The sequence below is a fragment of the Phascolarctos cinereus genome, unplaced genomic scaffold, assembly GCF_003287225.1.
Source record: "Phascolarctos cinereus isolate Bilbo 61053 unplaced genomic scaffold, phaCin_HiC Scaffold_5;HRSCAF=322, whole genome shotgun sequence".
NCBI lineage: Eukaryota > Metazoa > Chordata > Mammalia > Diprotodontia > Phascolarctidae > Phascolarctos > Phascolarctos cinereus.
Window position 1 is genome coordinate 68654700 of NW_027555958.1, and position 26321 is coordinate 68681020.

General features: G+C 37.4%; 1 long non-coding RNA gene across 6 annotated transcripts; it reads left to right on the forward strand.

The window, feature by feature from the left end:
• Nucleotides 1-994: 994 nt before the first annotated feature.
• LOC110217601 (uncharacterized) lies at nt 995-25746 on the forward strand. Of its 6 annotated transcripts, none has more exons than XR_002327090.2 (5): nt 995-8468; nt 10678-10782; nt 11106-11310; nt 12295-12367; nt 24652-25746. It is a non-coding gene; the product is annotated as an uncharacterized LOC110217601 (long non-coding RNA). The 6 variants fall into 6 exon arrangements; XR_002327089.2 differs by lacking the exon at nt 24652-25746 and adding an exon at nt 13355-16546; XR_013486888.1 differs by having other exon boundaries at nt 11106-12367.
• Nucleotides 25747-26321: the final 575 nt, after the last annotated feature.

Below are 26321 nucleotides of genomic sequence, written 5' to 3' on the forward strand. Positions count from 1 at the left end.
TAGTGCTATTTTTTAAATATTTCTCAAATTCAATTGGAAATGTAACAAAATTAGGTTGATTCTTTTACTAACTCCCATTAACTTTAAGATTTGTGTCACAATCAAAGGTAAACTGGGTTAGCGATATAAATATTTAAAAGTTTTAACAAACCATTTTTTTAATCCAACAAATGGAGATGAATTTATAAATGCAGTTTTAAATAGTTCTTACAAACAATAACGTTCAAAATAAAGAGTGTGTTTTTCGCCCCTTCATCACATATTGGCTTTATCTGATCAAAAGGGTGTGGTACAAGATCCGCAGTAACCACTAAGCTGCTCAAGAAGCAGTCTCGTAGTGAATCTAATTTCAGCGTCAAGCTGACATCCTAAAAACTGACTCTTTATGTTAAATTCACATTAATGAGAGAATGCAAAAAGATATGGACCCTATTTTACACATGACTATGGTGATTACTTAAATATAGTCAGGATTCAAATAATGCCTTTACATGTGTCTATGGGGAAGAAGAAAAAAACAAAATACCACCACCACCTTAGGTATACAGTATGCTTTGTTTTCTGTTAGTTTCCTCCACCACCCTCACCCCACAATGGGGCACCAGATCTATGAGTTCCCATGCATTTTAAGACCTACTTTCCTCCTATCACATTCAAAAGTGGTCAGATTTCCTTTAACCCTGGCAGTTGAGAATTCTAGGGCACCTCTGAAAAGAAGAATGTGTATCCTTCTAGGAAGGGAGGAACTGACCACACCGACCTTAGTCAGGGAGTTCTGTGGTTATCTGTCAAAGGCAGCTGCCATGTGTTTTGGGAACAATGCAGTTGAATACTGATAAAAACACACGAAGTCTGATGCATAGGAAGGCAAAGTTGAGCATGTCAACATTTCACAAAGAAAATGAATGTGACCTACTGCATATTCCATTAGAGAGAGGGAAGATACAGTGGTTATGTTTCTTTTTTCTTTCTTTCTTCTATCCTACAGGAAGGAAAAAAAGTTCCTATTCACCCCAGCACCAGGAAAGAGAAGTACTCTCCTGAGAGGCAAAATGTGCCACTAAGAAAATGAAAAAACAGAATTTACATATAAGTTCAAGGCTTGCAGCACTTCCTCTATAAGAAGTTGTGAAGGTGTGGCTGACAATAGAACTAAATCAGGTTACTTCAGGAGTCTGCCTGGGATCCAAGCATCAGGGAAGAGATAAGTATAAGAAAGAGGAAGTATAACCTTGCTTTTACCTAAGCCTAGACTGGTGCCATTTTTCAGAAGCCTGAGTAATGTCAAATCAAATCTCCTGAGGGGCTAAAAAATTCTATATTCCCTGGATGATTCAAAGGAAACTCAATTTCCTTTCCCTTTGGTCTTTTGCACATTTATTAATATATATCAAGGGTAAAATACATGCAAGATACCTTCCATACCTATGGAAGATACCTACTTAGAGGTAAAAAGGACCTTAGAAATTATCTAATCCAATTCTCTAATTTAACGGAGGAGGAAACTGAGATCCATTGAAATGATTTGCTCTGGGTCACCTAGGTAGTAAGTGGCATAACTGAACATCAATAATTTGAAGTCATAGATTTTACTAAAATTCTTATTTAGCCAAGTTTTATTTATTTTTTTAGGCAAACTTTAATTTCTACCACGGATTAGGCAAGATGCTAATTTTCACTCCTGAGTCTGCAATATACTTAAATGTCACTTACCATTCCCATTAGAAACTGTAGAGTTTTGAATTTTCTAGCCATAGACTAGTAGGAAATGAAAACAATGGTATAAACTAGAGTTGTATTGGATATAATGCCACAATCATATAATTTGTATAATATATAAAACATAGCTTAAACTTAGTGGTAATTCAAGCATACCCACTGGTATGTTATGTATTTAACTGTTAAGTATCATTACCTTATAGAGTAGGGTGAGCAGGTTAGACGCTATAAATGGTATTAGAAACTAAAACCTACTTAACTGCAAAGGTCTAGTTGAACTTCAGTTTCCCAAAGCTATTCATTTTAACATTTTTCATTATATCAAGATTTTATTTGCCAGGGCCGAAGACATCATACTATCATTTTTTTTCTTTAAGATATCACAGAATATGATATACGCTGTAATAAATGCTATAAAGGTAGCACCATTACCTACTGCCCCAGAAAATAAAGAATTGTCTGTAACATCTCTCCTCTGCGACATTACCACAAGCTGCTTTTGTTATGACATGGCAAATGTAACCCTAAATTAACCTAAAGAACTTATCTTTTGTCACTGGGGAAGAGAAGACTGCAAAGAAGGTGGAGAAGACGATGTAGACAGTAACGGAGTAACCTGGGTAACTGAAATGGGCAGTTAAGAAGCTATACTGTTTTTTTAGGCTAAGACTCATTGTAGGCCAAGATAAAAAATGTCAAAAAAAAAAAAAACCAAAACTGATAATTGATAAGAAATATAAATCTGTATCTTTGTTACATTTTGGTAATTTTTTTTAAAATGGTAGATAAAAATTCATCATGTTTATAATCACCAGTTTTTCACTAAATTCCCACTCTGAAGTTTGACCATGGTTCTGGCAGCTCATATCACAGGTATCATCATGTTGGAAAGAAGTGTTATTCTTGGCATGCCTGGCAAATTTTAACACTAAGAAATCCTGATTAATTGCATTTTAAAGTCATGATTAGCAAGAAAATCCTTTTCTTTTTGTTTTAATATTTGTTCAAGGTCTTTTTTTTTAATCTTGTTTTCACTTTCCTGCCTTAGTAAGTATAATATAATAACAATAGCTGGCATTTATATAGCACTTTACAATCTATATTTGTATGTACTGTAAATACTATATTTGTATTTATTGTATTTACATCTTTCATTTCATTTGATCCTCACAACAACACTATAAGGTAAGTGCTATTATTATTCCCATTTTGCTGATGAAGAAACTGAGTCAGTGATGTTAAATGATGTGCCACACAATTACCAAGTGCCCAAGGCAGAATTTGAACTCTGTACCCAAATGCAGTGCTCTATTCAATACACTACCAGCCTGCATTAATGATTCTGAATCTTACAGTACCTAAAAGTCATTACTCACTAATTCTCTCTTTCTCACAAGAATGTATTTAAGTGGTACATAAGAGTAGAGAGTAGCATAACATTAAACTGATTAACTATAAGGTCAAGATTTGAAAGGCTTTAAGGGAGGAAAGGGAGACCATGGCAGGGATATTGATTTTCGGATGTCAATGAAAATATTATATTCACATAGAGGTGGGCTGCTGAATCTTTCTCCGGTGTTTAGAATAGTGGTGTGCTCATTGACATGTTAATAAACATTGGGCAGTCAGGTAGCACAATGGATAGAGTACCAGGGCTGGAGTCAGGAAGACTCATCTTCCTGAGTTTCAATCTGGCCTCAGACACTTACTAGCTATGTGACCTTGGGAAAGTCATTTAACCTTGTTTACCTCAGTTTCCCCATCTGCAAAAATGAGTAGGAGAAGGAAATGGCAAATCACTCCAGTATCTTTGCCAAGAAAACCCCAAATGGGGTCACAAAGAGCCAGACACAACTAAAAAATGACTCAACAGCAACAATAAATGTTTGCTAAATGAATGAGTAAGAGAGAAAAAGTCAATAATGAATTATTAATAAGAAGAGCCTCCATAGAAGGTGGATGAATTGAGTGCTGGCAACTAGAGAAAGAATTGCAAGGGGCCCATTTCCTTGGCATCCAATGTCTGGTATAGTTATATCCTTTTTGCCTCCTCCTGGGTCCATCACTCATGCTGCTGTCATTTAACACTGAACCAGGGGTTCTTCATCTGAAGTCTACGTACTTGTTTTTAAAATTTTTTTGACAACCCTAGCTCAATATATTGACTATTTTTATAATCTTATCTATTTTACTCATTTAATATTATTCTGAGAAGAAATCCATAGGTTTCACCAGACTGCCAAAAGGATCCGTGACACAAATCATTAAGAACCCTTGCTCTACATAGACTCATGCAAAGGAACCACTGATATACTCAAAAAAAGTTATGTTTTGTCCTTTGGCTCCACTTACAATACCTGTGATGATCTAGAATGTAACTAAATAAATAAAATAGACAAATGTAAACTACAATATGGGCAGCTAGATGGCACAGTGATAGAATGCTGACCCTAGAGTCAAGAGGGCCTGAGTTCAAATGTGACTTCAGACACTTCCTAGCTGTGTGACTCTGAGCAAGTCCCTTAATCCTGTTTGCCTCAGTTTCCTCATCTGTAAAATGAGCTGGAGAAGGAAATGGCAAACCCTTCCAGTATCTTTACCAAGAAACCCCCAAATGGGGTCACAAAGAGTCAAACATGACTAATTAACTAAACAACAACAAAGCACAATAACACATAACAAATGTAAACCAAAACTGCTTTCACTGGCTACCTTACACACATGTGGTTACCTCCCCCTACAATGTAAGCTCCTTGAAGGCAGGCAACTGGCTCCTCTATCCTTGAGTACCAGGTGACAGAAAATGAGGCAGATGTTGGATGGAGATCAGCTACATCCAAGGCAGGATGACATGAAAGCTGTATTACTATTACTACTGCTAGAAAAATTTCCACTCTTGCCACCCCATTGAAAAGCTAGGGACTGAAAGGAAGTAAATGTACCATAACTATCCCAGAACTGTGAGGCTGCAGGAGAGCCCGTTAGTATAGTCATTTAGGTAACAGAGTATTGGGACAGTGACTGGAGCAGTAATTTCATTGGTAGAGAGAACCCTAAGGTGGGGAGGTTCCATCAACCAATAAAAGTCAACATCTTCTCTGCAATGTATAGTCTGAGGTATTTTGCCTAGAAAGCACTGAATGTATAAGTTACTTACCTTGAGTCACACAGCCAGCATATGTCAGAGGTGGGACAAAGTATTAGAAATAGTGAATTTTTTTTTGGTTTAGATATTCCCTTTTCGCACTCAAATTAGAATTTAGAGATTAAAAATTCCATTATAAAGAAGTTAATATACATAGTAGAAATGATGTATTTAATTATGTTAGTATATAACAAGGGATACCTATATCAGACAACTCTAAGGTATAGGTTATATACACTGAAGACTCCTCATTTCTTATGTGATTACTAATCTAAACCACAACTTTGTTTACCACTGCGGCTTACCACAGGATCTAGGAGGAGACTTCTCAATAGTTATGAAGGCTGCCACCTATCTGATAGATTCTAAAGATTTCTTTTATTTCATTTAAAAAATTCAGTTGATCTGAAGCTCTAATTTTCAGTTAATTAGCAATTTATCTTCAGACAGGATGCAAGACTTTTTAGAAGAAATTATGTTAAAATAACCACTGGCTTTATTTCTCTGAAACAATTTTATTAGAAATATGATGTTTTGTTCATACTACTTTCTCAAAAATGTTATTACTGAAATACTAAAAAGAAAACATATATAATGTTAAATATTTTTAAGCTGTATTTGGTAATGGCTGTTGGATAATCTTGCAGCAAACTGACCCTTTATTCCTCCTTAAATGATTCCCTATTCCACTCCTCAGAAAAGCTACTCCAAATTGTGTCTTCTCTCCTTTAGCCTCCCACACCTTCCTTGCTCTCTACTCTCTTAGTCCACGACTTTACCTCTTATTTCATTAAGAAAATCTGGACATTTTCCATGAGCTCCCTCTTCTTCACTTCATTTCATGTTGAAATCCCTTGACACACACTCCAATTCTCTTTTCCTTTCCTCCAGTCTTTAATACTGAAATGGCCCTTCTCCTTGTCAAGGCCAACCCTTCTATATGTGCCCCTGATCTCCAGATACAGTTCTTCAATTATCCCTTTTACTCTTTAAAATCCAGTATCTCTCCAAGTACTAGTTCTTTCTCTACCATTTTCAAACATGTCCAAGTCTCCCTGTTTCTTAAAAAAAAAAAATTCATTAGAATCTACCATTCCCTCAATCCATGATCTTTCATTTCTTATCTTTCTTAGCCAAACTCCTAAGGGGAAAAATGCTATCTGTACTTTAATCTAATTGCCTGTACTGGGGCATTCAGGGAGGACCAGCAGCTCCGGTGTGAGGGCTTGCACAGCCCTTTTCAGGACTGCTCATCCACCTTCTGTGTCCACCTTTCACCCAACCTGTAACTCCAAGAAGCTATATCATGTTCAGAGGCCACACCCTGGTAAAAAACCATCTTGGCAAATGGGCTAAACCAAGCTGAGTATAATCAACAAGCCTCAAAGCTCTTGGTGAGTTAAACAGTAAAGACTTTCCCTGGTGGAATGAGTGCCATGAAGGTGGTGGAAGAAGGCCCTGTGGAACACTTAGAGCTTGATCAGAACTCAAAGATGCCTAAGTCATCCACTGTATCTCAGGGCACAGCCAGTCATCCTTACTTTTGTCTTGCCATTGGACTTTGATGACTCTGGAAGAGAGAATAAGGCTGATAACTATGTGCAAGTCTGCCTCACTTAAAGCCAATTCATGCAAATCAAGACATCATCCATGATGCCAAAGGTCTTCTTTGAAACAAAGGATGGACAACAAATGCTTCGACTTCCTCTCCTCTTGTTCACTCCTCAACCATTTGAAATCTGACTTCTGACCCCATCATCACTTGATAGAACAGTTCTCTCTAACTGCCAAAAATTGAATAATTGAAAAATGTGATGGTCTTTTCTAAGTCTATATGCTTTGTCAACCGACATTTAACACTGTTGACTACTCCTTTCTCTTGGATACTCTCTTCTCTCTAGCTTTTTCTGACACCACTCTTTCCGAGTTCTTTTGTCTAATCATTGCTCAGTCTCTTTTATTGGCTCATCATCCATATTTAACAAGATTAAATGAGGCTATATAGGAGCTATCCTAAAGAGAATGAGCCCAGAGCTTCTTTTGAATCTTTGAGGGACTCTGACATGTTGATTCGCTCCTTGGCCATTTGGGAATAAGAAACTTCTGGGCTGCTTTTAACCACATGGTATCCCATTGCTTGCTGTTTAAGAAGATGTGATAAACTCTGAGCGATCCCTTAGTTTTTCTCAGGCCCTATGACAGCAATAAGAAGGTTTGACTCAGGAAGTGATTAATGGATTATTTTCATTTTATTTTGCCCTCTGGTTCTAACAGATTTAGACAGTCTTCACTTATGAGTTTCTTGAAATAGTGTCCAGGATTTTTTTAGTCATGTTTTTCAGGGAGCTCAATGATTCTTAAATATTTTCTCCTTGATCTGTTTTCCAAGTCAGTTCTATTTGACATCAGGGGTACATGAGGTGTTCAAGGAGGACTAACACTTCTGGCATGAGGGATTGCTGAGCCCTTTTTAGGACTGCTCCTCTACCTTTGGTGTCTACATGGCACTCAACTCTCACCTGTGGCTCCAAGAATCTGTAGCATGAACAGTGGCCACATCCCAGTAAACCATATTGGCAGATGGGCTAAACTAAGTTGAGGGTAACCAACAGGTCTCAAACCCATTGGTGAGTTAGGGGGATGTCTACCCAAGATGTGAAGATCTCCCCCAGTGAAATGGGCAGATGAGAATAATTTGTTCCGATGGCCATGAAGGCAGCTCAAGCAGGTATTGTGAAGCTCTTAGAGCTTGGTCAGACATTAAAGATGCCAAGGTCATCCACTGCATCCCACTCCACCAAACCAAAGGTTGTTTCTGTTCATGGGGCAAACAGGGTTAAGTGATTTGTCCAGGGTCATAAAGTTAGTAAGTGAGTTCAGGCCCCGCTCTTTGTCCAATGTCCTACCTCGCTGTCCTTAACTGCAAAGACTTTGAGGATAGACTCATTGATGGAGTATATTAGGTAACTATGAACTATGTACCAGCCTAGACACATTTGGAGAGGCTAGTTATCCAATCTATTCAGAATTTCTTTGTTTATTTGTTTGTTTTGCAAAGGCAATTCTCAAAGCCTAAGTGTTTGTGATCTTTATTTGTTTATACTCACCACACTACCCATATGTGGAACCCTTGGTTATAGCAAATAGAGAAATTTTGAATACTGTGGATAAGTTCACTTACCTTGCCAATATAACTCTCCAGGGATGTACACATAGATAATGAGGTTGATGCATACATTGCCAGAGCTAGTTCAGTGTTTGGGAGGCTCTGTGGGAAAGTGTAGGAGAGAAGAGGTATTAAGATTGACTACCAAACTGAAGGTCTACAGAACCATTGTGCTGACTTCATTGTTGTATAACTGTGAAACCAGGACAGTCTACTAGTGCCATGCCAGGAAACTGAATCACTTCCATTTGAATTGTCTTAGGAAGATTCTGAAGATCACCTGGCAAGATAAGGCACTGGACACATGTCCAGTTCTTGAGCTAAACTGCCAAGCATTCAAACTCTATTGCAGAGAGCACAAGTCTGATGGACCGGCCACATTGTTAGGATGCCAAATCTACATTTGCCTAAAAGACTATTTTATGGAACTCACACAAGGTAAGTGCTCATACGGAAGACAGAAGGAGAAATACAAGAACACTATTAAGGTTTCTCTGAAGAACTTTGTAATCAATTGTGTGTCATGGAGACACTGGCAAAACACCACCCAGCACGGTGTGCCCACATCAGAGAAGGTGCTGTGCTGTATAAGCAAAGCAGAATTGCAGTAACCCAAAAGAAATGTGAGATGCACAAACTTAGAGACTTCTCTCCTCCAAATGTTTACATGGAGTATTTGTGCCTGACCTGTGGTAGAACACTCTGAGCTCATATTGGTATGATCAGCCATAGTCAGACACACTATACCTTGACCCCAACATGGTGATGTCATTTTGAAGGACAAGAACTACCACCACTCACACTACAGACATCACAGATTTTTGATGTATTAAAGTGCAGAAATTTGAAGTAGGTCCAAATGAAGGCTTAATGAATGAAGTTCTGATTCTGAATTTCCTTCCATTGGTCAGTAGTTACTAAATGAGTATCTGCTGTTCATATGATTCTATAAGGGAACATAAGGAACAAAGAAAATTCTTCACTCTTAAGATGGCTATAATCCATTTGGCATATATCTGTCACCAAAGACTGAGGAATAGGAGAAGAAGGAGCTGAAATTCACTTTGTTCAGTGAAGCTAAGTTAGCCAAGTTGAAATTAAGGAAAGTAATATTTTTAAAAACAATCTATGGCTTTACTTTTGTTTGTCATGTCCTTATGGTATTGGCTTGGACAATCAATCAAAAAACACATATTAAGTGCCTCCTGTGTATTCATTGTGCTAGGTGCTAGACAAGGAAGAATTAGCAAGTCATTCTGTTTTTACTATGATTATGTTCCCTAGGTATTAATACTTAACAACATAGCATCATTTCAGGAATGCAAATAACTGAGCTATACCATCATTGTAAGGCTGCTGTGTAATAGCCATTGGCAGATAACTTTTATGCTGCTTTTAGAATCTTATTGACTTAAATATTCTTTCCACAATGTCAGAGGTATGAAAAGACAACCACAAGAATACTCTAATAGACTATACAGTTACCTAGGAAAATAAATCTTCATACTTGCTAAATGGAATCTATATTTATTCCATATGTGAAACAAAAAGTTGAAATTCCTTTCTTTTTTTTTTCTTGGACAGGAAACTATAACTGCACAATGGATGACATAAGGCTCATGTTATTTATAGTTTCCATAAAAATTCCAAAACTTGGAATTTACTCCAGGATACCTTACCATACACACAAAAAAAAAATCTCACATGCACAATTATTTTGAAAGAAGGAAGGTACTTAGACCTATTTTCCATCATCTTAACCTGTGGAAAATATAACAACAAATATTTTTATTAACAAAATGCTGTCTTTACCACTTTTAATAGTATCTGTGGAGGCAGTCCAGCATAATGGAAAGAACACCGGATGGGAAGTCAGAGGACAAATATAGTCTCTTCCTTTTCTAATATTCTGTGTTTCTGGGGTGCTGTTTCTGGGGATTTCTACATCGAGGCAGGTTGAACAGGAATCTTTCTAAGCTCCTTTTCAATTCAAAGATTCCATGATTCCACAGAGCTCAAAATGACTATGTATCTTAGCTCATATCTATTATACAATTTCTGTGAAGTAAAAAGGTAAGTGTGATAGCCTAGATATAGTTAAGGAAGCAATGTTTATAAAACTTCCCAAGGTCATAAACTTTAGTTTACAATTTCTGTTTAAAAAAAAGTCATTTTCTGACTGATACGAGGTGATTCAGACTTGGCATTTGAATATAATAGGAGGTTGGTGAGCATGCACAGTATGCCTGGATAATGTATTCCCCTTAGGGGAGAGGCCAGGAGAAACTATTTCAGGAAAGGCATGGTTGTGGGTAACATAAAAGCTCTGCTGCCCAATTCAGAGTACCTAGGGAGGTATTTTGACTGTTTCTGATCTCATTACTATGTGAAGAAGAGGAGTGTTTTGATTGGTTGCTGAGTTGAAACTGAGAATGCATTCAAAAGGCATGAACCAGTCAAGGTGTTTTCTTTCCCAGTACAGCTGGCATTGGGACAAGGAGAATGAGTTATGGTGGGCCTCACTGGAGGAAAGTTGGAGGAAAGGCCTCAGAGGGGCTCTCTCACACCCACACCTAGCATGGAGTCAAGAGTACTTGGCCTTACCATTGTTTCTGTCTCTGTTTTATTTACTCTTTTCTGCTTTCAGATGGAGACTGGAGATGTCAATGAATTTGTGAGTTTCAAAAATTTAGAAGACCAAGACATCAGAAGTCAAGGAGCTGGAGTGCAAGTGGAATTTGCTGGAAATCAGGTAGTGAGGAGTAAAGTCTTGTGTGTTCTGTTTGACCTAGCACAGCAGCAGCAGAGATGTAGATTTAACAATCCATTGGCCAGCCATGCCCCATTTGGAAGTGAATTTGATGGGGTGAGTGCTATGTAGAAACTGTGTTAAATCTGAGCCTACTCTCCCAGTGGACTGAGGTGGTATAGGGGAGTACTTGTCCCCATGTGTTGGGGGAAAATGTTTGTACTTCTGTTCTTGCTATATATCCATAGTAAGTATTCTTTTGTAAAAGCTAATTGATGTTAATTGGTTAAATGGAACCAGAGTGCTAATCATTGGCTGTTTAACAGTGGAGACAAGAGAAGGAAGGGAAGAACATCAGAATCCAGACACCAGTGGATTCTATCAGAGAAGAGATGCCTTCACTGACCCTCTAAGGGTACCCCTAGAACCTTAAGGGGAAGATGTAGCTCCTGTGAATCTGTGAAAGTGAGACAATGGCAAAAGTAAATTGGTTGACTTCGGGAAAAAGGAAATTCCTGTCATATGGAAATGGTAAGGATAGTAGTATCTTTTTGCACAAAGGACAGCTACAACAAAATCTCTGTGGTCCAACAATGAAATCAAAATGTGATAGTAAAGAAAGCAAAAATTACAAACATAGCAATCTAGTACAGATGTATGTTTTACTGCAAACACTTATTACAATAGTTAATAAGACTTATCTCACCAAAGTGGGTATTATTTCCAACATTTCAGACAAGAACCCATTAATGATTTCTCATTTTGTTCAATTCTTGTTCATTTCCCCTTCCCAAATTATTTATAGCATATATCAGTGTAACCGTTTGGCTATCAGCCCTTACTCTTGCTTTAAGAATGCCTCACATTTTTTCTGACTATACATTTCTTGGATGATATCTTTTATGCCACTTTCTACATTCAAATAACTTATTGGTGATACCCTATAACTTGTTTGTGTCCATCAACTGTCTTTAAATATGTATCTTATTTTTATTGATATTTTAGGTCATGTTTATCTTTGTAATATAACCTTTTCTCCTCACCTACCCAGCAAATCATTTTTTGTAACAAATATTTAAAAAGAAAAAAAAAGAGTTCAGCAAAACTAATACATCAGTCATGTTCATCATATGCAATATTCCATGCCCATGGTCCTCCCCTACCCCAACTTTTCAATGAAGGCATGGAAGAGCATTTTCTTTTAGGGGCCAAACTTAGTCTTTATTCATTTTCAGTATTTTTATTTCATAATTTTTTCATTTAGATTGTGGTAGTCATTTGGTTATGCTTACCACATTTTGCACAAATCCATAAAACTTTTTCCATGCTTCTCTGAATTCTTACTATTCACTGTTTCTTATAGTGCAATAATATTTCATTATATCAATTTGCAACCATTCATTGATCTATCTTCCAATCAGTAGTCATCTACTTTGGTTTTAGGTTTGCTAACAGAAAAGTGCTGATTTTAATATTTTGGTGTGTATGCGATCTTTCTAATTTTTACTTTCCTAGGATAGATGACTAGCAATGGGATCTCTGGGGAGGAGGAACCAGAGGGTCTCCTAAGTGACCACAAAGTCAAAGGGTAGGGTAATTTTAGTTACTTTTTTTTAGCATAAACTATTCAGAACAGTTGTACCAATTGGCAGTTCTACCAACAATGTTCCTGTCTTTTCAAAATGCCACCAGCATCACCTATTCCCATTTCTTGTGATCTTTTATCAATTTTCTGGAAATGAAGTGAACCTCAGAGTTGTTTTGAATTACATTTCTCTTATTAGTTATTTGGAATAAACTTTTTATGTGGTTGTTAATACTTTACAAATTCAATTTTTGAGGATTGTTTTTTCATATGCTTTGACTACTTATTCATCAGGAAACAAATTCTGGTCCAACATATTTTGTGTTTTTCCCTACATATTTCAGTTACCAGACACTTATCAGAAATATTTAATGTAAAGATTTTCCCCCTTTGATAATATAACTTCTTATCCTTATTGTATTGATTTTGTTTCTGCAAAAGGTTTTTTAATTTCCTGTAATTTAAATGATCTATTTTCTATTTTGTGATTGCCTCTATCTCTCATTTGGTTAAGAATTCTTCTCCTACCTACAGCTGGGAAAGGTCTTTGGTCTCGTTCTCTTCTAATTTTTTTTTAATATTTTGACCTTTTATATTCATATCACATATCCAGTTTTGAACTTATGGTGATATATGATATAAGATGCTGGGCTAAACATAATTTCTGCTGAACCAATACCAAATAGTGGATCCTATAAAGTAGAGGTTTTCCTCAATGATTTTATGTTCTTAGGTTCCATAATGTATCTTCCCATAGTTCTTTAGGTCAGATGAAATGGTGATTCATTAGAAATTATAGTCCATGATTCACAGCCATAAAACATCACTGAAAGAATATTGACAGTATCAAGAAGACAGATTTTTGTGTCAAGGAATGCCATAGAATCATGGCAAAGACTGAAAAAATTTTCCAAACTCAATCTAGCCTACTCTTTTCCTCCTATTCAATTCTGGGCCAAACTCATTGAACCTTCTTTACAACCTTTCCAGGGTATATTATTCTAGAGCATGACATAATCGGCAACATGTTGATCAGGATTTCACCACCTACAAGTAACTCTTCTTCTATTTGGACTCAGAACAAGCCATCCTTCACAAGAGTGGTAACAATTTCCATGATGGCATGTAAAATAATATTTAAAATTTTATTAAATTGAAAGTGGGTATTGCAGATTATATAGTTGACCATACGACTGGAAGCAAGTTACATATTAACTAAATGCTCCACCATCCAAAATGATGCACTAAGTCAAGGAAAATCTCTTCTTAAAATTCATTTTAGTCTTAAACCAAAAAGTTATGCAGTTAATCATACAAGTAAATTATTTATCAAATTTATCAAGGGTCACTAGTTTTAATCTTCCTGGTGATCAATCTTATTTATCCTTTTGATTTACTAGGGTTCACTGGTTTAAATCTTCATGATTTAACTCTATATATTAGTTCAAAAAATCAAAAGAAAGCTTAATAGTGCCTTAACACAGTTTTAGAACTTAACCGTGCAAGAGGAAAGCTTTGAGGACCATAATGAACTTCAAAATATAGGATTAGAGATTTAAAGATGGAAGGGAATTTGGAGATTAATTAATCCAATCCCTAACATTTTCTACATAATGAAATTGAGACCTAAAGAGGTGATGTCTTCTTAAGGTCACATGATAGCAAATGATAGGCCAGAGAGTTCTTGAACCCAGACACTTTGATGCCAGGAACAAGATTCTTTTCGATCCAGATGTCACAGACATCTTAGAACAAAGAAAAAGTAATAATCTGGCACGATTTTATCCAACTCTTCATAATAAAATTCATTCATTACGTTCCTTAAGATAAATGGAGGATCATAGGTAAGAATCAGCAATACTACTCAAGTTCAACTAGAAACATCCTTTATCTTAAAAGGTATTTTCTTTCCCAGAAGAAAAGTTTTCTCTAAAGTAATCCAAAGAAAACAAACACTAACCCTAGTGATCAACAAATAAGAATAATTATTGAAGTAATTATTAGGTAGGATAAGATGTTTTATATAGGTATTGTTAAGTCATTTGTTTTGTTATCCAATTTTCTCATTGAAAATAGTTCCCAGAGTAGAAATTAATAGGGTGGTGCAGTCAAGACGGTAGAATAGAGGAAACATTCAGCAGAGCTCTCCCAACATCGCCCTCCAAACAACTTTAAAATGATGCCTCAAATCAAATTCTGGAGTGGTAGAGACAACAAAAAGATTGGGGTGAGACATTCTTCCAGCCCAAGACAACTTAGGAGGTTGGAAGGAAAGAGCTGTACCCCACATGTAATACTGGTGATGGGACTTGGTGGTGACTGAAAAAACAGTGGCTTTAAGAGCTCTCAAGCCAGAGATGGTAAATGGACCTGGAACCTGGTCAGAAGCAAATTACAGGGAACCCTTGTGCTACCACTGGACATAGGACTGGATGCTGTTTGGTGATTCCATTGCCTGTACCCACTCCCAGGTCATAGTTCAAGGGCAAAGAGGAACAATTTTGGTCAAGAGGGAGCAGGAGCCATGAGGAACAGTAGGGATAGCAATTCCAAGAGACAGTGACCCTCTCCACCCAACATGGAGAAGAGATTCCAGCTTTAGCATAAAGTTCAAAGTCAAGAAATAGGCTGGGAAAATGAGCAAACAACAACAACAAGAATCTGACTATAAAAAGCTACTATGGTGACAGAGAAGATCCAGACATAAACTCAGAAGAAGACAATGAGCCTTTGCTCAAACCCGTCCAGGGACCAGGAACTTACTGCTTGATGGGGCAGCCAGGTCTTACTATTATCTAATATTCCTTCTATAAGGAAGAAAAGCTTTCAACCAATGAAAATAAAGCTTAAGTGCTAATGCAAATGAAAAAGTGATCGTCCCTGACCTCAAGAAGGTTACTTTCTAAATAGGGGAGAAAACACAAAGGGGAGTGGTGACAAGAGAAGGAAGAGTGGAACAATAGGTCAATTAATTAATATGTTCTTTATGGTATTTGTTTGATTGCAGAATAATAATGAATATTGAGTAGATATGAAAGTGGCAGTAGGATGGAAGATGGCTGGGAGAAAGAAATATGGTCCTAGAGAGAACTGAAACTGAATGATTTAGCTCCTCTTGGGCATGGCTCTAGACATCTAGTTTAAATAGTAAAACAGAAACAATATATCACAAATGACTTGGGTATTCACCAGTTTTAGGAATAATAATATATGAGATACTAGAAAAAAATGAAGGAAAACTTTGAGAGGAGTTGAAATGGCTTGTAACTTTCCAGACTTGGCCCTATACAACAACGGAAAATGGGTGACCAATTAAGATTAGTACATATACTCATGATAACAGATGTTATAAGAATTGCAGAGGGAGAGAGGGAGGAAGGAACAAAGGGATGAAGGAATGAAGGAAGGAAGGACCCATCAATACCACTTCTAGGTCTGTATCCCAAAGAGATCATACAAAAGGGAAAAGGACCCACATGTACAAAAATATTTAAAGATATGTGTGTGTGTATATATATATATACTAGAAAAAAATTACAAATATGATAAAATGAAGGTAAACTTTGAGAGGAGTTGAAATGGGTCGTAACTTTCCAGACCTGGTCCTATAATACCTTCTTTTTTTGGTGGCAAAGAACTGGAAATTGAGGGGATGCCCATCAATGGGGGAATGGTTGAACAAGCTGTGGTATATGAATGTAATGGAATACTATTGTGCTATAAGAAATGATGAGCAGGTGGGTTTCAGAAAAACCTGGAAAGGTTTACATAAACTGATGCTGAGTGAAGTGAGCAGAACCAGAAGAACATTGTACACAGTAATAGCAACATTATGTGATAATCAACTATGACTGACTTAGCTCTCTTAGCAATACAATAATCCAAGACAATTCCAAAAGACTCATGATAGAAAATGCTATCCACATCCAGAAAAAGAACTGATGGAGTCTGAATGAAGATCAAGCATACTATTTTCACTTTCTTTGGTTTTATTTCATGTTTTTTCCCCTTTTGTTCTGTTTCTTTCATAACATGACTAATGTAGAAATATGCTTTACATGATTGCAGATGCATAACCTATTTCAGATTGCTTACTGTCTTGGGGAGGAGAGAGAGAGAGAGAAATATTTGGAATTCAAAATCTTATAAAAATGAATATTGAAAACTGTCTTTACATGTAATTGGAAAAAATAAAATACTACTTTTAAAACGTACTCTATGATCCAGTGACATTGGCCTCCTTGATGCTCCTCCAACAAGATACTATCTTCCACGTCTGTTCCCTTTCATTGGCTGTCTGTCCCTCATGCCTGGAATCTTCTCCCTTCTCACCCTTGCATCTTAGCTTCCCTGGCTTCTTTCTAGTCTTAGCTAAAATCCCACAAGACTCTCCTGACACCCTGTCATGCTAGTGTCTTCTCTCTGTTAATTATCCCCAATTTATCCTTTCTATAGCTTGTTTATATGTAGTTGTTTGCATGTTTTCTTCCACATTTGACTGTGAGCTCGTTGAAAGCAAGGACTGGTTTTTGCCTTTTTGACATCCCCAGCATTTAGCACAGTGTTTGACACAAAGAAGGCATATTGTTGACTTGACTTGAAGACAGGAAGTGATTGTGTTGTGTTTCTGCCTTTCTTTGGATCCTCAGTACTTATCTCAGAGCCTGGCACATAGCAAGTACTTAACAAATTTATTGATTGATTATGGTGACATGCTAAATGGATTTATTAACCATTTGGTTATCAGAGTGTTGCAAGCTTGCCAAACTAGAGGGATGAAGGATAAGGTGACATTTTTCTGGGCCTTAAAGAATGGATAGAATTTTAACAAGAGGAAACTGGGTGGATAAGGAGATGGGAAATCATGGAACATGTTTGTGGGATGGTGAGCAATATGATTTAGTGGAAGTGCATAGTTTTAGAGAGAATAGCTCTTCTACAGAGCCATAAAAGTAGATGCAGGCTAGATTACAGCAGGCTTTGAATGGCAAGCAATTCAATTTGTACTTTATTTAGAAGGCAATACTTGAAATCATAAAGTTAGAGTTGGAAAGGGTCTCTGAAGTCATGTGGTTCAATTTCTGTGTAAATTCTGAATCTCATCCATAACATCTCCATCAAATCAAATTTAGTAACTGCTTGAAGAATTCCAGGGGTAAGCAACTTACCATCTATTAGGTAGCCTATTTTATTTTTGAATGTTATTTTTTTCTTACATTGACCCAAAATTTGCCTTCCTGTAACTTCTATACATTGATCCACATGAGAACAGTTCAAGTTCAGTGTATATACAAGATATACACAAAATAAACACATACAAGGTAATTAAGTGGAAGAAGGTACTAGCAGCTGGCTTCAGGGGGCATTTGGGCTATTTGAATGAAGCCAGATGTTCTGAGAGGCCAGAGTAAGGAGGAAATCCATTCTAGAGTTGGATGTCAACCTGCGCAAAGGCACAGAGACGGGAGGTGGAGGGCAGGGTGTAAGGAACACAGAGAATGTTTTGTTTAAACTATGTAAGGGGGAGTAAAGTATGATAAGTTTGAAAAGGCAAGATTGGACTAGGTTATGGAGGGTTTTAAATGCCAAATAAGGGAGTTTATATTTGATTCTAGAAGTAGTATGGAATCTCTAGAACTTACTGCTCAGGAATGACATGGTCACAAGTGTACTTTAGGAAAACCACCCTGGGACCTTATAGAAGATCGATTCGATAACAAGAGATTTGAGGCCGAGAGACCAAACAGGAGGTGATTACAATAGCCCAGGTGAGAGACAATGAGGGTCCAAACCAGGGTAGCGGCTGCGTGGATAAAGAGAAGGGATCAGATATGAGAAACGACATGGAGGAAGAACCAACAAGACATGCCAGCTGGTCATGCATGTGGCATGGGAGAGAGTGAAGAGTTGAGGAAGATAGCAGGGTTGAGAGTGGGTGGGGATCTTGACAAAAATAAGGGAGTTATTAGGTGGAAAGACCTCGTGGGAAAAGAGAATATTCTGATTTGGACATGTTAAATTCAAGATGTCTAGGAGCCATTAAGTGGGAAATACTAAGAAGGGTATTAGATATAGCTGTGGGCCTAGAATCAAGAAGATTTCAATTAAAATCCAGCCTCAGATACTTAATGACAGTGTGTCCCTGGGCAAGCCATCTAACCTCTTTTTGCCTCCATTTCCTCATCTGTAAAATGGGTATAATAATAGCACCGACCTCTCAGGGTTGTTGTGAGGATCAAATGAGATAATATTTGTAAAGCACTGATCATGTGCCTGGCACATTGTGGCACTTTATAAATGCATGTTTCTCTCCTTCCTTTTTTTCCTCCTTCCTTTCTTCCTTCTTTCCTTCCTTCTTTTCTTTATTTTTTTCTTTCCTTCTTTTTTCCTTCTTTCTTTCCTTTCTTCCTTTTTTTTACTTCCTTTCTTCCTTCTTTCCTTTTTTTCTTTCTTCCTTCTTTCCTTCCTGACTTGAAGCTGGAGCTCAGGCAAGATATCACGGCTGGATATAGAGAAATGGGAATCGTTGGTGCAGAGACGAAAATTAAACCAATGGGAGCTGATAAGGTCACTAAGGGAGTGAATGTAGAGAGAAGAAAAGAGGTCCCATTACAGAACCTGGAGCATAGGTCAAGTTGACGGTTGAGATACGGAAAGTGAACTAGCAAAAGATACTAAGAAGCCATAGTCAGACAGGTAGAAAGAGAACCAAGAGAGAACAAGGTCATCAAAATCTGGAGAGGAGAATACAGGAGATGTTAGTTGAAAGTATTAAATGCTACGGAGGGTTCAAGAAAGATGAAGATTGAAGAGGGGCTATTAAAGGCTCTCAATTTGCACTGCCCTTTATATTATGAGACAGTCAATCTTAATGGCACTTTATGTACATTTTTGTTAACTGTCTTTTTACGGGGGGTTGGGTGTATTTATAAACTTCAAATTATTTCTACTTCCAGCTTACTCTCTGATCTGTTCTGCCTCCCCACCACTTCCTTGCCTACCTAAGGATGATTGTCCTGAGGCTTGCTCAGTGACTGGTGAATATCTGTTTCGGATTGCTACATCATTAGGATCCCCAGACCTGCTGCTCACTTCCTTTCCAGTTGACTCTGTGGTCTATTCTACCTACCACTGGTGGTCTCCTTCCTCTTTTGTGCTGTCTTCTCTTATTAGAACAGAAGCTTCTTGAGAGCAGAGATTCTCTTGTTTTTCTAACATCAATACTCAGCACAGTGTCTGACATTATAGTAAATACTTAGTAAATGATCTATCAATTGATCTATCATCTATCTACCTATCAACATGCCATGATTAAACAAATGAACATAATTAATCTTGTTAGGTGGAAGCAAGAATGTACTACTCATATTAAACATACATGGATACTAATACACTACTATATGAAACTCAGAGACCGAGCTAGAAAAAAATCAGATGATAAATTCCTCATTAATAAAACCAACTAAAAATTCAAGAAATATTTTCTTGTCAGGAATAGAATACAGAAATAAAAGAAAATGATCCATAACAACAATGACCTGGAAATAATCTTTGCTTTCTTGTAATTAAATATACTTCCCAAACTTTCTAGATACAGCATGTCCAAATGAACGATGTTAGATTTTAACCATTAAGGCACACCTGACCTTTCTCATATAGCAATTCCAAAAGCCCTCTAGGTTTGTGCTTCAGCTTTGTGGCTACCTTTACCAGTAATATGCACTCCAGGGCAATGAATAAAATATAGATCTAAAAGGAATAAAATACAACATTTAATATATCAACAAAGATGCTTTAATCAAAAAAAAAAGGGAAAAAGTAATTAAACTGCTCTGCAGGCAAAAAGATTACACACTTGCCCCCTTTGTTCCTTCACCAGAGCTAATCCACTGCTTCCTTTATTGCAAGCTTCTGGATATTTACATAAATGTTGTAAAGACTTGTTACTGCTCATTACTGAATTCTGCAGGTTAGAATGTGCAGAAACATGAGAAAAATTCATCAATCTTTCAGCTGAAAAGGTAATCTGTACTTAATCACTTAAGAAAATATACTATGCAATAACCTCATAGAGTAAATGTAATGTATGATAATATTACAATTAGTAAATACTTATTTTGATTACTTTTGCCAATCAATATAACTAAAATGTAGCAATTAAAATTTTAAATTAATCGTTCTGGTAATACGCAATCATACTATTTTTTCTGTTCAATATCCAGCATTTAGCAAAGTGCCTGGTACATGATATGCACTTAATAAATGTTTGTTGACTTGACTTGCAGTGGAATCACATCCCAAAGAAACAAGTAAACTTTGTGAGTTGTGTTTAGTGACAATTTCACATAAATTATAAAAAATATATACTAACATAATATATAATACAATAATATAATATTGTTATTAATGTAATATAGTAATTTAAAATTATGAGAGATGCAGTATAACATAGAGTGGCTAGAGATCCAGCCTCAGGGACTAAAAGACCTGCATTCAAAACCTACCACACGAGGCAGGTAGGTGGCGCGGTGAATAGAGCACGGGCCCTGGCTTCAGGAGGACCTGAGTTCAAATGTGATCTCAGACACATAACACTTACTAGCTGTGTGACCCTGGGAAAGTCACTTAACCCCATTGCCTAACCCAAAACAAACAAACAAAAACCAAATCCTGCCACAGATACATATTGGCTGTGTCACTTTGGTCAGATCAATTAATCTCTGGGTCCTCCAGGTAATGTTCAAAGGTGCAGAGCTGCTTTGGTGACATTGCTTCTTGACCCAATGGAAAGAGCACTCATTGTTCCTGGAGTCAAAGCATTCCAGTTCAAAATCTGTCCTTGATGCCCGCTACCTAAGTTCAGGCAAACCCCTTCACCTCCCTAGGCCTCTTCCCCAAAATGAATCAGTCTGGTTAACTGACCTCTGAGATGCCCTCCAGCCCCAGATTTGTGATCCTATGAGCCACAGAACTGACATAGCTATATCAGCAATGTCAAATCCTCTCCACATCTTTTGGCAATGGCAAGTAAAACTACACGATATACAAGGGTTGTTTAGTGCTTCACCCTTTAATCCTTCAGTCAATTGGTGATCGGCAGAGGGATGCAGTTAGGAGCAGCTGGGTGGTGCAGCAGATAGAACACTGGGCCTTCTGAAAGACCTGAGTTCAAATCCAGACTCAGGCACTTACTAGCTGTGTGACCATGGGCAAGTCACTTAACCCCATTTGCCTCAGTTTCTTCATCTGTGAAATGAGCTGGAGAAGGAAATGGCAAACCACTCCAGTAACTTCTGCCAAGAAAACCCCTGATGAGGTCATGAAGAGTCAGACACGACTGAAAGAACTAAACAACAACAAAGGGAGGCAGTGTTAAAAGTGTCAGATTTGGAGTGAGAGAACCAGAGTTCAGCTTCCAAGTCATTTACCTGCTCAGAACCTCGATTTCCTTATATGTAAAAAGTGGATAAAGAAAATACCTACTGTATATGAACATAATGGAACACTATCATGCTATCAGAAATGATGAGCAGGCAGGAAAACCTGGAAAGACTTGTATGGACTGATACTGTGAAGTGAGCAGAACCAGGAGAACATTGTACACAGTAACAGACACAATGTATGATGACTAGCTTTGATACACTTATCTCTTCTTAGCAAAGCAAAGATCTAAGACAACTCCAAAGCACTCCTGACACAAAATGCTATCCACATCCAGAAAAAGAACTATGGAGTCTGAATGCAGATTGAAGTATATTATTTGCTCTCTCTTTTTTTTTCTTTTTTGTTTCTTCTTTCTTGTGGTTTCTCCCATTGGTTCTGATTCTTCTTCACAACGTGACTAATGTGAAAATAGGTTCAATGTGAATGTATACGTAGAGGCTATATCAAATTGCATGCTGTCTTGGGGTGGGGGTGCTGAGGTCTAGAAGTTAGGGGTCCTGGAATCCCAAAATCATGACATACAGGTCCTATTCAAAAGAATTCAACCCAAGCCTTCTTTCAGCCAAAAACAAGGTTTATTGAAGATTCACCATATTAGCCAGACTCTTAAGGAATCTGAGCATCTGTGGGCTATTGGCTATTTTGTGAAAATCTGAGCATCTTAATAGAGACAAGATGGTTATATACATAAAGACTGTGGGAGGGATCTAGGAGTGGCCAAGTGGTTTGGGGTAACTGGAGGAGAGGTCTAAGGAGAGCTGGATGGGAGTGGCCAGTAAACTGGGGTGAACAGAACTCCTGGGACCTGGACAATGCAGCCTAGCTAGGATTAAGCATGGGAAATGGTCAGGGGCCATAGGGAGATAAGACAATGGAGGGGAGATTGTAGCCACAATGAAAGGCCAGTTGATGGGATTATAGCCTCAGGCAAACACCAGAGATTTGGCCTTGTAGGAAAGTCCAGGGTTTTTCCTTTCTGGGGCCTAGATCCCATCCTCATCAGGGGGAGGGGAGAGATGAGAAGAAAATTTGGAACTCAAAATCTTACAGAAGTGAATGTTGAAAACTAAAAATAAATAATTTTTTTAAAAAGCACCTACTTCATAGGGTTGTGGTGATAAATGAAATCACATGTGAAGTGCTTTGCAAATTTTAAAGTGCTCTGTGACCTGTTGACATTATTATAACAAATCAGTGCCTCAATCACTTAATCACCTTATTCTTTCTCACCCCCCCCACCTTCTACTCTTTGTTTCAACTACATTTAAATCATTCTTCTTTTTATCCAGAACACCTAACACTGCAAACTTGGAATCTATTATTCTATTTTTGGATATTATTAGTAGTAAATACATTATTTCTGTCTCCACCCAGCCTTCATTTCTCCTCAATCTATATTCATAAGCATAAGTACAGGGCCTATGATTTCATTGATATTGAGAGTTATCAGATGAGGAAACTCTCTCCACTAATGCAGGTCAGCTCCTTCTCTTAAATTTAGAGCTTTGGCTAGAGCAGGGGTGGGGAACCTGTGGCCTTGAAGGCACATGTGGCCTTCCAGATCCTTAAGGGCAGCCTTTTAAGGATCTAGAAGGACACACGTGGCCTCAAGGCCACAGGTTCCCCACCTCTGGGCTACGGTAATGAGAGGTTAAGTGACTTGCATTGTCTCAAAATGGTTAGTTTGTAAATATTCAAATTCACTATATTCTCTTGATGTTCACTAGTGATAGACCTGCCAATCAGAGGGGAGCCATTTTCAGGAGATGGTGCAAATTGCTGTCCCATTATGCAGTATTTACCACAAAGGTCTATATAGGTTAATACCTTTAAACTTCAGCATTTTAAAACCCACCTTTCAATGGAGCCCTGGCTCTACCAACAGGTTTACTTGTGGTTTATACTAAAGCACCCTGTCTTTTTGAACCATTAAGATTTTTTTGATCCAAAAGGGCAGACAGCACTTCATGAGAACTAAGCACTGCAAACAGCTTTCTGGAAATGCAGTTCTGCGTCACTCAACCACAAACAGCTTGCCCAATCATTTGTTTCCGGTTCCTGTTTTTGTCTTAAAAAGTGGCGCAGGTATGGAATTTTAAAATGATTTACAAAGACCTAAAACTATAATTCTTCATCATGGGAGCATAAAAGGATTTCAATGTGGTGGTTAGTGTCCAACATGCTTGACCATGAAATAAAACATGAAAGTTTTCTTATGTGTAATGTTCCTTTAGATTTTCAAGAAGCTTCCACATAAGATTGGACCTATCTTCATGAACATGAAACATTGATTTAAGATTGGGAAAACAGTACCACAAGGCTATATGTTGTCACCTTATTTATTTAACTTACACGCAGAGCACATCATGCCAAATGCCAAGCTGGGTGAATCAAAAGCTAGAATTAAGGTTGCTGGGAGAAATATTAATAATCTCAGATATGCAGACCATACTACTCTGGTAGCAGAAAGTGAAGAAGAATTAAGAAGCTTCTTAATGAGGGTGAAAGAGGAGAGTGTAAAAGTTGACTTGAAGCTTTCCTTTAAAAAAAAAACCAACAACCTAAGATCATGGCAGCTGGTCCCATCACCTCCTAGCAAATAGGAGGAGAAGAAATGGAAGCAATGTCAGATTTTATATTCTTGGGCTCAAAGATCACTGCAAAGCTATGAAATTTTAAAATGCTTGCTCCTTGGAAGGAAAGGTATGGCAAATCTGAACAACATACTAAAATATGAATCTGGACAGCATACTAAAAAAATCTAGACAGCATACTAAAAAAGACATCAACTTGCCAACAAAGGTCTATATGGTCAAAACTATGTTTGTTTGTTTATTTTTCAGTATTAACATATGGCTGGGAGAGTTGGACTATAAGGAAAGCTGAGATGATCCTTTTGAATTGTGGTGCTGGAAAAGACTTTTGAGTCTTTTGAGAGACAGCAAAGAGATCAAATCAGTCAGTACTGAAATTGGAAGGACAAATACTGAAGCTGAAGCTTAAATACTACGGTCACATAGTAAGAAGACAGGATTCATTGGAAAACACCCTGGTGTTGAGAAATATTGAAGGCCAAAGGAGAAGAGGACGGCAGAGGATGAGATGGATAGTGTCATGGGACAAATAAATATGAGCTTAGACAGACTTCAGAAGATATCAGAGGATAGAAGGGCCTGCATGCAATGATCCACAGGATCATGAAGAGTCAAACATAACTGAACTAGTGAAAAACAACAATAACATGTTCACATTTTATCTTAAAGAATCCTAGAGTTGTCCTTTAGTATAACCATTATCAAATGCATGAATAACGCCTACAACACGACTGACAAGGGGTCATCAGAGCACTATCTGAACACTCCTTGGTACTGAGAAAACAACTTGCTTCTAGTAGCATGCCATTCCATCTTTTCAAAAGTAATATTTTTTTGAAGTTTTGAATTTGATAGTTATCAACAAACATACAAGGCAAAACAGAGAGAGAATGGCATATGAAACCATGAAGCTACCATACACAGCTTGTTTTTAGTATATATCAACAGTTACATGGTAACCAATTCTGCCCTTCGTGTGTGTATCCCCTTCTGAAATTCTACTTCATTTTTATTTTTAATTCAATTTTTTCCAGTTAACAAATTGACTTTCTTTTCCTCTCACTCTCCCCATCCCATCACTGGGGATAAAAAAAAAAGACAAATAAAGCTCTTATAACAAACGCACATAATCAAGCAAAACAAATTTTCACATTGGCCATGCCCAAAGAAGATATTTCATTGTTCCCTTTGAGTCTATTGCCTCACTGTCAAGAGAAAGGTATCATGTTTCATCATCAGTCCTCTGGAATCATGACTGGTCATTACATTGATCAGAATTCTTAAGTTTCTCAAAGTTATTTTAATAACGTTGTTACATATAAATTGTTCTCCTTGTTTTACTCACATCTGTTCCATTTTTAGAAGGTTTGAACACATCTTTATATTGATCTAAAATTTGTTCCTCTATACCTTGTAACCACTGATTGGAATTCTGCCTTTAAGATTCAAGCAATATAAACCTCTGATCATTCTTCCAGTTCAAATACCAGAAGACAGCACTCATGCCAGCCCTATCAACTACAACAGGTCTTCTTTTCTCTAGGCTATCCATTCCCAGTTCCTTTTACTGGTCCTCATAAGACATGGATTTGAGTTTCCCCTGGACATCTTGGTAAACTTCCTCTGTTAGTGTCTCTCATAAAACTGATGCGTAGAACTGACCATGATACATGAGACAACATTTGACCAGTCTCACTATAGTGAATACTATTATCGTCCCTATTGTGGACATTATAGTCTATTAATACAACATAAGATTCAATAGTTTATTGGGCAGCAAACCACACACAAAACCCATATTGAGCTTGGAATGAACCAAAATCCTTAGGCCTTTTTCACATGAACATTAACTAATCATATCTCTTCATTTCTATACTTATGCAGTTGACTTTTTTTTAACCTAAGTGCAGAAATTTATA